The following is a 13,586-nucleotide window of genomic DNA, read 5'->3' on the forward strand; positions in this document are numbered from 1 at the left end:
AAAGGGATGGAAGTGTTGTCTCCCACTTTGCCTCAGGAATACCATTCTGCTTGGGGAACCAGAGGGTGCAGTTATTTATTGGACAAAATGATACCCAGACAAGTAGTGTCTGAAAGTATCCAGGTGTCATGCAGAGGCCTCAGCCCCCAGAGGAGGTAGCAGTACCTAACTGAAAATTCAGTGTCACTGACAAAGAGGGAAGAAGGAGCAGAAGAATGGACTAGTGGCTAGACATATTTTTGAGTCCATGTTGACTCTTTGGGCAATACCAAAACTACCTGGAGCAGAATTCAACCGAGAATATGAGCCAACAACAGGTACATCCATAATAAATACTCAGAGGAAGGTGAGGTACCTGAGCCAATCGGGGAAAGCTTCAGGAAACAGAAAGACCTAGATCAATAAGGAGAGATGAAGGTAATGGGGAGAGATGGTACTGAAAGATAAAGATGAACAAACAAACAAAGAAGTATTTTTTCATCTATGTGGGAAACCGTGAACATGGTCTGTGTTCAGCATTGAGACTAAGCTCTGTGTCAGTCGTTAAGCTATGTGTACATAAGAGAGGATGGTAAGCAATGGAGTATAAATGGATATCAGAGCCAAGATTAAAGAAATCTATAGCTTCATCACCTCAAAAATCCAAACATGGCAGGCTCTTGATATGAAGATTACAGAATTTCTCAGATAATAGCATTCCATTGGCCCATAGCTATGCAGTAAGAAAGAACTTTTCATATTTTATCTTTAATGTTCAAAAGCTCTGTAAGGTAAGCATTACTATGTTTATCTTCTATAAATCCAAATTGAGGCTCAGAGAGCTGAAGTACCTTGCCCAACATGACACAGCGAAGGCTGAGTCAGGATTTGAGACCAGAGTGGTGTGGTTTTACACACACTACAGCATGTTGCACTCTTTTCTACTTTTGCTCTGTTCAATATCTTGATCTCAATGAGGTCAAGTTGGCTTTGAATTTTCCCCACAGTGTTCTCTTCCCTTGAATGAAAAATGGTAATTCCATATTACATGAAGATTAAAAAAAACTATTAATGGTGGTTCTCTCACTTCTTGAAATCAGTTATTTTAATAATATTCACTTTACCTTATATTTTTAAAAGACACTGGCGTTGAATTTGCAGGGGTTTTTTTCGTTTGTTTTGTTTTGGTTTTTTATCCCCTATTTGAGTACCTTGCCATGAATCTCCCAACATTACCTATGCTTGAGTGGTTCACCTTGGTATGTTAATAGTATAGAAGATAATGTGCCTGGAACTTTAACAAAAGACAGTCTTGTGCCCTCAGTGACCAAAAGGCAGAGTTTGAGTTAAAAGACAAAAGAAGAGAGAAGGGAAATAGCTTTCATACCAGAGGGTGAACCAGGCAAATGAAATGTTGAAGACGGATGAGACTAAAATGAAAGGAGGCCACCATGAGGGTGCAGCAGTAGACTTACTTGGCAAACTTACCAAGTAGACTTCAGAATAGACAAGTCCAGTATTCTGAACTGGAAATGGACTTGACTTGGGACCTGGGGATGAAGATTGCCACACTGACAGGAAACCGACAAAGGCTTTCTGTAGTGCAGAATGGGGAGGAACTTCTATCTACTCTAAATGTCTGTGAAGACTTTACTTAGTTTCAGAGACCATGTTAAAGTTGCTCTGAATACACGAGAATTGTCAAGGGCATAAGCTACTGTTGTGATGGGCCACCCTCATGTCAGTAGTAACTGGAAAATCTTGTTCCTGAAGTCGGTTGGAAGAAACAAGACTTAACCATGTTGAGTTCTGTGAAGGGGAGATGCTTTCGAGGCAACAAGCTACCGGGTGCCCTCTCTGACTGCTTTATATAAAACTTATTTAACCACACTTTATTTTACTGAGTCAGTTTTACTTAGCAAGAATAGCCTACAAAGAAATCATATTATAATAAATACGTGTGCAAATCTGTCTTGGAGGGTTGAAATAATTGTTAGATAAATCCAACTGTAAGAGGTAAATAAAAGAAAATCTTCAATTTACACGATTCAGATTGCATTACACATGATGTGGTTTTCTTCTAATTTAAGATGGGTGAGTTCATGAACTCAGTGAAAAAATTAGAATGTGCTATCAAATATATCTTGATGTCAGTTTAATCCAAACATTAGTCTGCATTTTCAAATTTCCAGAGGGGAAAAAATATCCTCATAAATGGACATTAGTTACTCTTTCAAATATACTCTCAGAAATGGGCCTTGGAATAATACAATCAAGTTTTTTGTAAGGTACAGTGGGCAACAGAGGAGAGAATGGTTGAAAATAAATTAGTCTCTAGGAAACATTGTTTTGATACTTACAGTTGGAACTACTTTTGTATACTTTGGTTACTGAAGTCATATAGTGACACACATTCTAAAAATGTGTTCATCTATATCATTATCTGTAGTAGATATTAATTGTAACTCCATTTTAGCTCTCAAATATATCCAATTCTCTCCATCATCTCTGTTCCCGGGTTGATGTAATGACCTCTTACCTGTTCTCTGTACCTGCTCAGTCTGTTTGCTATCAGATTGGGTTTTGTATCTGGAGAAAAGTGGAGTTTCTCTTTTGTCCGTTGTTCTCTAGTTGGGGGGAAATAGCTGTTCCTGGTGCATTTGCCAAGGAAATTAGTTCTAGCCATAGTGTCTGGCTTATGTCTGTAAACATCTTCATGTCAGAAGAGCACAGGGCTCCTTTCAGGATTACTCTCTAAATGGGGGTGCCAGGAACCACTCATTTAGATGCAGGTACTGCTAAGGGATTAAATCCCAGTGTTCATGTTTGTATTTCCTACCCTCCCTGAACCTAATAGGGGCTTGGTTACCAAAATTGTAAGTGACCATTTTCCATGAATAAAAGATTCCAGAGAGCTTTTTGTTGTTATTTTTTTCTGGCTTCCTTTTTCAAATGTGATAACTTTTAGCCCTGATCCATTTGTCTATACAAAAGAAACACTATGCTTTTCCCACTGGCAGGACAGGGTGATAATTAAGGCCATAAATGCAGTGTAAATGGGATTATGAAGAGGCTCATTTATTGAGGCTGCATGAAATAGAGGGTCTTTGCCAAGGACCAAGGTCAAGGAGCATGGGACATATGATCAGTGACATCATAGGTTAAGAACTAATTGTATTGGGTGTTAAGAACAAACTGGTTTCCCTTTTAAAATAAAAGTCAGCCCACAACTATTTAGTAAGCCCCTACCATGTGAGAGACATTATCCTAAGGTCTGATGCTGGGGGTAACCAGAAAGATTGAATCTAATGATGAGAATTATAGAAAGCTTACATTTAATGGAGGGAGGCATATAATAAATGATGTCTAAAGAAACAAATATTAGTGACTCAACAAGAGGTTAAAGGCTTTATTCAGCTTGTGTACCAGAAGCACCTGAAAACCAGGTAACTCTCCAAGTCAAAGCAGGGCTGGGGGATTTTACAGGGTGAAGAGAAGAGGGGGTGCTTTTCCTGTGGTCTGGTTCAAGTGCAGTTTTTATCTTCAGCTGCTATAACTTGCAGCTGGTATGGTTGGACGCTGTTTTTGTTGTTGGGTCTTTTGCTCAGAGTTATTGTTGTAAAATCATGCAAAAAAAACCTGTCAGCACATTTCTTTTGAGAACTGTTTTTCTAAATTGTGCCGTTTGTTGGTTAGTCAAGGTTCAGGGGCAGGAAAAGGAGGAAAGAAAGAGGAAAGGGAATTTAAAAAGGAAGAGAGGCAATTGTCAAAGGCTGTTTTTGTTCTTTTGCAGAGAGTAAACAAATAAATAATCTTCAAGGTTTGTAAATTGAATGAAGAAAGTGAATTCAGGAAAACGTCAGAGAGTTGTTAGGGAGTCAGCTCTAAGGAGGAGACATGCATGTTGAAACCTGACTTTTGAGAAGGAAATAACCATATGAAGATATGGGGAATTTAGCAACTGCAAACACTCTGGAGCAGGAATAAGCCCGGCCCTCTCATAGAGAAGAAAGAAAGAGGGAGATCTGTGAAGAAAAGCTACAGCTGGAGAGTTTGGAGGCCATGCTTTAACATCCGGTGACATGGGGAGAAAAAGAAGTAAGGACGCAGGAAAGTTCATCCTGGATTGCATTTGTGTTGAGCTGGCATCAGCCCTTGCTGTACTTGGCAGGTGTTTAGAGCAGATTCTGATGGAGTGTTCTGGAATGGTGGTTCTCAGATGTCAGTGTGCTTAGAAATTATTTGGGCATTCTGTTAAAATGCAGATTCTGATTCAGAAGGCTTGAGGTGGGGTCTTCTACTCTACCATCTAAGGAAGTCTTGAGTTATGCTGATGATGCCAGCTGAGGAGCACCCTGAGAAGGAAGGTCTGGGGCTTCTCTGGAGACCCTTGCCTCATCTCCAACTCCCCTCAATACTTAAGGCATCAGAATGGGTATAGCCAGGTTTTACTTTATTTCTCCTTCACCATTCAAGGTACCACGGGAAGGCTTTTCTTTGGTCTATTTATCAACCCACCTGAAACCACTAAGTTCTCCTTAGAGGGCTGGTTCTTGGTAGATTTTAAAACGGTAGGAGGAATTTAAATCACCTTCCCTCCAAGTGTCTTTAATTTAACACTTTGAAGTTATTCTGTTGCATGTCAGTTACAAATTCTATGTTGCCTCTGAGGAAGATTAATGATTGTTAAGTGAATATGCCCAGTTTTTCACTTACTTATTTACAAAGCTATATTTTCTTCATTGGGAACTCTTTAGGTTGCACAGTACAGACACTGAAAGTATTTGTCCCACTATCAATATGGAAAATTCTTTCTAAATTATGTAAATAATTTAAAAATAATTTCTTAGCAATAAAAACAGGCAGCTGTAAGTGCATGTATATGAAGGTGGCGATTTGACTAAACCATTTCCTAAGCAAACTAGGAACAATCACAAACAATTGTTTTCTCTTCTGTGATTAATCAACTTAGAAGTCCTAAGTATTATTTTATTTATTTATTTATTTATTTATTTATTTATTTATTTATTTATTTATTTATTACTATTTCCTAAAAATACAGAGCAAGTCCTGTAAGTTAAGAGCTCTATGTTGTTGAATTGTAAGAATACCACATGAATTTATAGGTTGCTTAATAACTGGTGATGGGGAATAATGGTCATGGGCTTCTAATGATTTTCATTTTAGGAGAGTATATTGTTTAAGAGCAACAGGTTTCAGATATCAATGGGCAATGTCTGCTTGGTTTGTAGAGAAGAATGTCTACATAATGTCTAATTACAGAATGTCTACGATACATGTGAACTTTGATAAATTCGTTAGGCCCTTCTGAAACTCTGAACCTCAAACTCCTCATCTATAAAGTCTAGATTACATTAGTGCCTTATGAGGTTTATAACAATTAAATAGGATACGCATGTAAATTGTAAGTGTGGTGTCTGGTACACTTTAAGCCTCCAATAGATGTTAGGCATTAACATAAGTAGTGATTGCTAATTATTATTTTCTCAACAAGAACAAATCCAATTTAGGAAGAACTAGTTAACAGAGACTTCAAAACATATTCGTGATCTGAAGCTCACGTACCAGCTGCTAATTTGCTTGTTTATTTCATTTGATTTTTCTTAGCTGCACATAAGGGAGGTGGGTGGTAGAAGCTTAATTTATTTGTCCCTTTTTTTGAAAATGTGGGTTTTGGCTCTCACACTATTTTGAGGCATGGCCTGGCGGTGGCACTGGGGATGTGCACACTTTAGGGAGGTGGGAGGGTTTTGTAGCTCTCACAGTGGCTGTCTCTAGCGTCTTTCTTTCCCCAAATGATCATTATAGGTGCTAGATTGCCAATGCTACCAGCCAAAGGCCTTTCCTCCCACAGACCTGGAAACACATTAAAAGAGCCATGATTCATGGGCTACAACTTTCTCAGCTGCTTGATACAAGCACTGATAGGCTCAGCTCCCATGTTTACATCACCCACAGGCTGGCTGAAGGGGAAAGGGCTTTTTGGTTTTCAAATAAAGTGCTTTCCGACGATAACTGAGAACAGCTGAGAAATATGTGGAGAGGTTAGAATGTTGTTCCTGTTTCTTGGCTGCAGCCAGTGGAAAGGATGGTCTGGGGTGACACCACGGTATCTTCAGATCCTTAGAGGTATGGCATTCGAAGTGCTTTCAAATATTTTCAAACTCTCAGACAGTTCCTGCTTTCCTGCATTTCATCTGTTGTACTCAGCAAATTTCTCTAGCAGCACTTAACTCATTGTGTTACTTTTGTTGTGGTGGTCGTTATTGGCCTGCCTGTCTCCTGGGGACTGTGTGCTTGGTTGAGGGCAAGTCTTATGCCTCTTTAATCATGGGATCTCCGTCCCTGAGCTCTGTGCCTGGTAGACAATAAGAGCTTAAATAGCAATTGTTGGCCACGTGGATGGATGGATTGGTGAATGGGTGATGAATAGATGAATGGCTACACTGAGGAAATTGGGGAAAAGAAAATGCTGTGGGACAGTGCATTGTGGTACACATGGAAATACTCTTTAATTATCAAATGGACATTTGGTGAAAGGAATTATTGATTAAAAGGACAGTTCTGAGGTTCGGAAAACTTATTTTGCTGTCGAACTCAAGGTCATAATACTAAGCTTCTCAGCAGCTATTTTGTCCTTAAAACCCCCAAGTAACTTTGGGGAGAATTTGTCTTTAAAAATATAAGTGAATGTCTATGACGGACATGACATTTTAAATTAAAATTAAAACAGATATTGTTTACTTATAGGTATGGTATATTAAATTTGTAGGAGATTTACACAGACTGAAAGATTAATGTTCCATTGAGAAAGAGTGATAGAAGTTCATCCATGCATCCACTGAACAGCGTTTGTGGTAGACCTACTTGGTACTGGAAGCAACGGACACAGAGATGAATCGACGCTCATCTTAGTGTTCTGTGTCTTCACGGTTAATCAAGAAGTAGACATGAATATAAGTAATTGTGATGGCAGGAAAATAGAATTAATATCATGTCACGATGAAGACACAAGATAGAGGCTTGTTTAATCTTGCTCAGAAAAATCTAGAAAGGAGAAAAAAATTGACATCTGAACTGGAACTTGAAAGATATGTGGGAGTTTACAATACTATGAAGGAAAAAGAGGTTGTACATGTACAGAGATAGAAGGGCTGGGATGAGCACAGTGCATTCTGGGAAATGCAAATATTTCTGTGTACCCATTACATTGGGCTGTAGATGAGGGAAGTGAGTAGTCAAGATCAGAGAGACAAGTGGAGAAAATCACGTAGGACTTGTACACTGAACAAGGGTTTCAAAATTTATACCTTCATGTAGGTTATACACAACTGAAGAAGGTAGTAATGAGTGCTAATTGCCTTTCCAAATATTGAGGTGTAATGCCTAAAGAGTGTATTGTAGTTCTGCTTTGACAGGTGGGAAAATGTGTGTTCAGTAGTTATGCAGTCTTGACCTCATGTACTTTTAATTGTTTTGATAAATGCAATTGATTTAAAACATACTAATGTGATTTCACTTTATACCCTTGTGTTAATTTGATATATATCATTTTAAAAATCAGGAAAACATTCTAGAAAAAAAATATCACTATGGTTTTATTTTAGGCAACATGAAGAATCTTGTTATTCTCAAAATGGACTCATTGATAAGGTCAGGAACAAAATCTAAGACCCCTGGTTTCCTGAACATTGACTTTTGTATAAGATCACCCAGCTCAATAAATAAAATATCCTGCAAACCTGGAAGGTGGGGTTTTATCTTCTTAGTTATGTCATGCAAACACTCTTCTAAGACTATATGTCACCCAGTTCTCCTGCATGACTTTAAGTATCTGTCTTATAAGCATTTCCATTCTTTACCTCATATAACTTCACAGGTTAATCTTTGTGTAATTTAGTTTAAAATTTATTTATCTTTAGTCAAATAAATGATCAACCAGATATCATCCTCTTAAAAATCAGTTTACCCAAGTGTGTCATTGCACTAGACGAATTACTACAAAAACTCAAAAGCACGTCTTCAAGCTGCCTGGATTTGTTTGCAATCTGCTTGACCTCTGTTTTACAGTAGCTGTATGCAAAGCACTGCATGATTTTTATGGGGGGGGGTGCACAAATAACACTAATATTGGCAAATAATCATGGTAAACACTGTGTTGCAAGACATTAGTCTCAGTGTTTTTATAATATTAACACATGAAGTCCTTGTCTATACATTGGGTACCTTTTTACATCCTCATTGTATCGATGAGAAAACTGAAGCTTGGAGACATTAATAAGTAACTTGCTAGATGATGAGCCAGAGCCAAGAAATGGAGGACCCAAGAATTGAACTTGTGTTGTTTGTGTCTAGAGCCTGTGCTCTTAGACACCGTAGCAGACTCTTGCCCTGAAAGGAACCGGGACTTCCTGGAACCCACAGTGAGAGGATAGGTCATGGAGCCATTTGGGAACTACTTCAGGAATTCAGAGTAGGAAGAGAGTTCCTCTCTGAGGTGATCAAAAGGGTTCATAAAAGAGGGTGCATTATAACTAGGCCTCAAGAATTGGTGGAATTTTGTCAGGTGGAGGTTAAGATGACACTGAATATGAAGAACTGCAATCAGCAAAGGCACCGAGATGGAAGAGCACAAATTTAGAGGAAGACACACGTATCAATTTGTCAGGGGTGGAGTGGCAAGTCCTAGTTAAAGGGCAGAGGGAAAATTATTAGAAGGGAAGTTGTAGAAAATTCTAGAGAACCTTAAAGTCCAGATAAAAGAGTTTGAAATTCATTCTGCACGTGAAGGCTTACAATTTAAAATTTTATTTTATTTATTTATTTGTTTGTTTATATATGTATTTATTTATGCAAAGGAGTTAAATGAGGGAAGATGAATGGGGCAGCTATGAGTAGGATTGATTAGACAGAGAGTGGGAAAGATTTGAAAGGAAAAAAAAAGGATTGTATTTAAATAAATTTAAACAACTTCCACAGGAACAGCAAAACAAAATTAAAAAAAGAAAAAAGCGAAAAACAAAAACATAACAAAACAGAGACTTCTGAAGTATCTTAACTCTGAACTGAAAACTGAGATGATCTGTACCTTTGCAAGAGCAGATGAGTCACATTATGAAGGTAACATCGCCCACCCTGTACAAACAGGACTTTCTATACTATCTGAAAATCTGGAAGAAGAGTTCATTCTTCAATTCCTCCTCGCTCTCAGAAGCCATGAGTAATACAGTTCTTTAACTTTTCCTCTGTACTTTGGTGACAGAGTTGGCCATGATAGATGTACAGAGGGGCATGGTTAGTGCATTATTTTCAGGTGTCTGTGACGGTCTTGTGGTCTGGAGTAATGACATATGTGCTGCACTGAGGTGGGTATTAATCACGATCGTAGTTTACTCATTCAGGACCAGGAATGACTGAGCCGGGAGAAGGGCCACAGGCAGTAATAGACATTCTTACCTAAGGCCCTGTAGTTTCTGAAGATACACAAAGCAAGGATCTGAACCTAGTTTGGGTTTCAGCTTTCTGCTTGGACGGCCTGTGCATCAAGATACAGGCATGCATATATCAAGAGAAGATGAGAGGGACGCCACGAGATGAACATCCCAAGAGAACTCTGAGGTACAGTTCTACCTCAGCTCTCTGTTTATTGGACATGACATTATAGGGCATCTAACCAAATGTACATTTTCTAGGAAGGCGAATTTTGAGAGAGATGTGGAAGATTCCAGGTTAGCTCCATAAATAGCAGGATCTGTGTGGCCTTGTCTCTCTATTAGGTGGGTCACAATTAGTTACATCAGAGAAAATGGCAGGAAAGTCATTATGGAAGTTGTAACCTTTTTGTAGTAATCTGAGTGAAATTGATTCTTTGTGTAGCATTTTACTATTTGTGTGATGTGCTGCATTTAAATGACAACCTTCATACAATGCCCTAAAGTAAAATACGCCCTCTGAGAGTATTTCATCAAGCTGGGCCTTTTGGGGGATCTTGGTGCCTCATTTCACTCAAGGGGAAGCTTTAACAAGTGAGAATTTAGGAAGCATCTTGAAATGATACGTAAATGGTAGATATGTTAAAAAAAAACACAGATTAAGTGTTATTAAACTACATCCAGTTTTAAAGCTATTATTAAATCATTCAAATATGGGAATGTAAACCAGTGATGGAGAATGACTTATGCGTCTCATCTTCAAACTCCATTATGATCATTTCACATGTTGACCCCTCTTTCCACTTTGAATGTGTCTATGGGTTCAATCACTTTGTAAGGAATAAGATTTTTGGTGAGCCGTTAGGCTAAGACTTTAAGCTTAAACAAATGATATTATTGTCAGTTACAACATGTTACTTCAGATGCTCTGAGAGAGGTGCTAATAAGACCAATTTTTTTGGTTTGGGTCCATTTATGTCATTTCACTTATTTATTCTTTTTTATTTTTTGTCTTTTAAAAAAATGTTTTGAAATAATCTGAAACAGATGAGTTTAAAGAATTGCACAAAAAGTTTCTGAATCCACTATTGTTAACGTTTTGCTATATTTGCTTTATAATTCTCTATTTATTATATATTTTTCCAGAACAATTTGAGAGTGGATCACATAATCCATGCCCATTTACCCTTCAGTACCTTCAGTATGTATTTCCTAAAAAGCAAGAATATTCTCTTACAAAAATGTATTAAGGGTGATACTTTACAGTCCATGTTGAATTTGGCATTTGTCCAAGTTATATTATTTATGTGGATAAATATGAAAGTCTAGGATCCAGGCATTACATTTATTGTGTTAGAACTCTAACAGTGGCTATAAGGAGACAATTTTCAATAATGTTTGGAGTCAAATTTGAGTGCCTTTTTATACTCAGAAGAGGTATCCCTATGAAGTAATGTGTCATCAGTCAGGGTTCTCCAACAGGGGATATATATAAGCCAATAGGGGATATATATAACATACATATATAACATATTATATATGTATATAACACATATGTATTAATACGTGAAAATGGTAATGATGATAATGATTCAAATATTGCTGTGATCACAATGGAAATGCCATGAGCTTTCTTAGAAACGTGTGATGTCACTAGTCCTGGTGGAATTTAAGCACATTTGGGAAAAACAATAAGATGGAATTTATCTTTGCTTAAAAGATTCTAAATCCCTTCCGATTCATATCTACATGTATATCTATATCTGTATCTATATCTGTACCTATACCTATACCAATACCTATCTGTATCTACATCTATATTTCAGTCTATATGAGAGAGAAGTAAGGCAAGTTGAAAACCAGTAGGCAGGCCAGCAGGCTATACACTTTGCCAGGAATTGATACAACCATCGTCTTGAGTCTGAGATCTGCAGGGCAGGCCACCAGGCCTGAAACTCAGCAGGAGCTGACACTGCAATCTTGAGGCACAATTTCTTCTTCTAGGAAACCTCAGTTTTTGCTCTTAAGGCCTTCCAACTGCTTGGATGAGATCCTCCCGCATTATTGAGGGTAATCAAAGTCAACTGACTGTAGATATGAGCCGCATCTACAAAGTAGCTTCACAGTAACACCTAAGTTTGTGTTCAGTTTAATAACTGGCCTAGCCAAATAAACTCAGGAAACTATCAGAATTAAACATCATCATCTCTATTTTATACATGAGGAGTCCAAGACTTAGCACCACTGTTTTCACATAAATTACTATTACGTAAATATAAACTTTATGTATCCAAATGAGCCATTTGCATCCTGATACTTTAATTCCAAGGATGATTTCATGGTTCACTTTTTTTTTTATTTCACTATGCATGGCTGAGAATATCCAGTGCGTCTCACTCCAAAAGCCTGTGCTTCTTCTGCGACATCCCTATTGCCCAACTTCAGCATGGGATGACTTAGGAAGTGGTCAGTTTCCAGTCACTGATAGTATGCAGACAAAGGCTAAATGGTCAGCCAGAAAGAATGTTCCAGAAATGATTCAAGCCTTAAATAAAAACTTGAGCTACAGGGTTTTAAATATTCCATTTGCTTTTATAAATCTACAGTAAGTTTTTCAAATGTGTTTTGAGTCTTCTCTTATTGAAATATAACATTTTTATGCACACATCCCTTGATGTTAAATTAGTATATCTAATCATAGACAGGGAACTCGTACCCCCTTTTTCTTAGAACTTATATTATATTACTTAGAGTTTTCAAACAGCATTTCAAACTAGTGCTACTATTTGGCAGATCTATTAAAAAGTCTCAGAGGAAAAATATGAAACTTTATAGAAAGGCTGTGCTTCTCAAAATCAATTGTAAATTACTATTACGTAAATATAAACTTTATATAGCCAGATGAGCCATTTGTATCCTCATACTTTAATTCCAAGGGTGATTTCATGGTTCTTTTTTTTTTTTTTTTATTTACTTCACAGACGGTAGAACTGTAAGCAGAGACCATGGTTTCTGTTGACAGTCATTCCCAACATCAGAAAGTTTCATCCTGTGCAGAGTATTTTAAATAATAAATAAAGATTATAGAAGTAATATTCACTAAGCATTATTAGTCAAGTACTTTGTCAAGTAGTTTATAAGCCTTATCTTAGCTATTCTTCATAGCAAGTCAAACAAGCAAGTACTATTGTTGCTTCTATTTTAAGAAAAAAGAAAGAAAAACAAAATAGCAGATCTTACCCAAATCATGTGCAGGTAGATATTTTGTTTTCTAAATTTTGCATAGTATCTTAACATAAATAGGTTTATTTTATGTATAATTCAAGTTGTCCTTTAAAATCTGAGCCTTCATATTTCAACAGTGATAGAGTGAAGCAATTAAGTGCCTTGTTCACCAGCATTTAATAATCACCAGCAGGATGGTTGCCAAATTAGAAAATTAATTTGTGACCTTTTAACACCCAGTCCAAAGTGTACCCATTAAACTATATCTTCTAATAATAAAACACATTGTTACAGTAACAGCTTAACATATGAAATTTTCCATTGCTTAGTAAATATTAATTTTCTATACTGCAGTCTACAGTTACCATCACTGGGCAATTGCATTGTTCTTTGCTTGAGTAACATGTTGTCATCTAAAGCAGGTTAGTTTGGGGGTTATTTTCACCTAGTAAAAAGTAAAAGGCAACTCTTTAGTCTGGTTAAAAAATTTGAAACTTGAAGCAGTATTATTAGGAACATAGAAAGAACTACGTGTCCAGATTTTGTTTTTTTCAGATTTGACTATAGTGAGGTTTTGTGGATACAAATCTCCTATGTAGCAGAGGGAATTCCTGTTGGATTCAAATTCAAGAACAGAGGTAATGAATCAAATATTATAAATATGACAGAAATGCCATGAGCTTTCTTAGTAACTTGTGATGTCATTATTCCTGGTAGGAATTAAGCATGGCTGGGAAAAATAGTAAAATATAATTTCCTTCTCCTAGAAGATTTTAAAATCCCTTTCGGCTCAAACAGTTTTTAATTCTGTTAGTCTTCGTTTTTATGTAACACCGTAGAGAGGACTGCCCTTATTATGCTTGCCATTGTGAACGTGCATAATTCCCATTCTATAAATTACTATGTTATACAGGGATCAAATTATATGGA

The 13,586-nt window shown here is 37.1% G+C and overlaps 1 protein-coding gene across 8 annotated transcripts in view; it reads left to right on the forward strand.

Moving 5' to 3' along the window:
- LINGO2 (leucine rich repeat and Ig domain containing 2) overlaps nt 1-13,586 on the forward strand; it is a 1,152,505-nt gene that overhangs the window by 866,268 nt on the left and 272,651 nt on the right. Inside the window, exon 1 of one of the 8 annotated variants that reach the window (XM_081067716.1) lies at nt 6,094-6,129. The exons of the other annotated variants lie outside the window; for them this stretch is intronic. The gene's annotated coding sequence lies outside the window, so the exon portion shown is untranslated. Of the gene's footprint in view, nt 1-6,093; nt 6,130-13,586 lie in introns of those variants that run through there. 8 annotated transcript variants of the gene reach the window in all.

This window comes from Rhinolophus hipposideros, assembly GCF_964194185.1.
Source record: "Rhinolophus hipposideros genome assembly, chromosome: 11".
NCBI classification, from domain to species: domain Eukaryota; kingdom Metazoa; phylum Chordata; class Mammalia; order Chiroptera; family Rhinolophidae; genus Rhinolophus; species Rhinolophus hipposideros.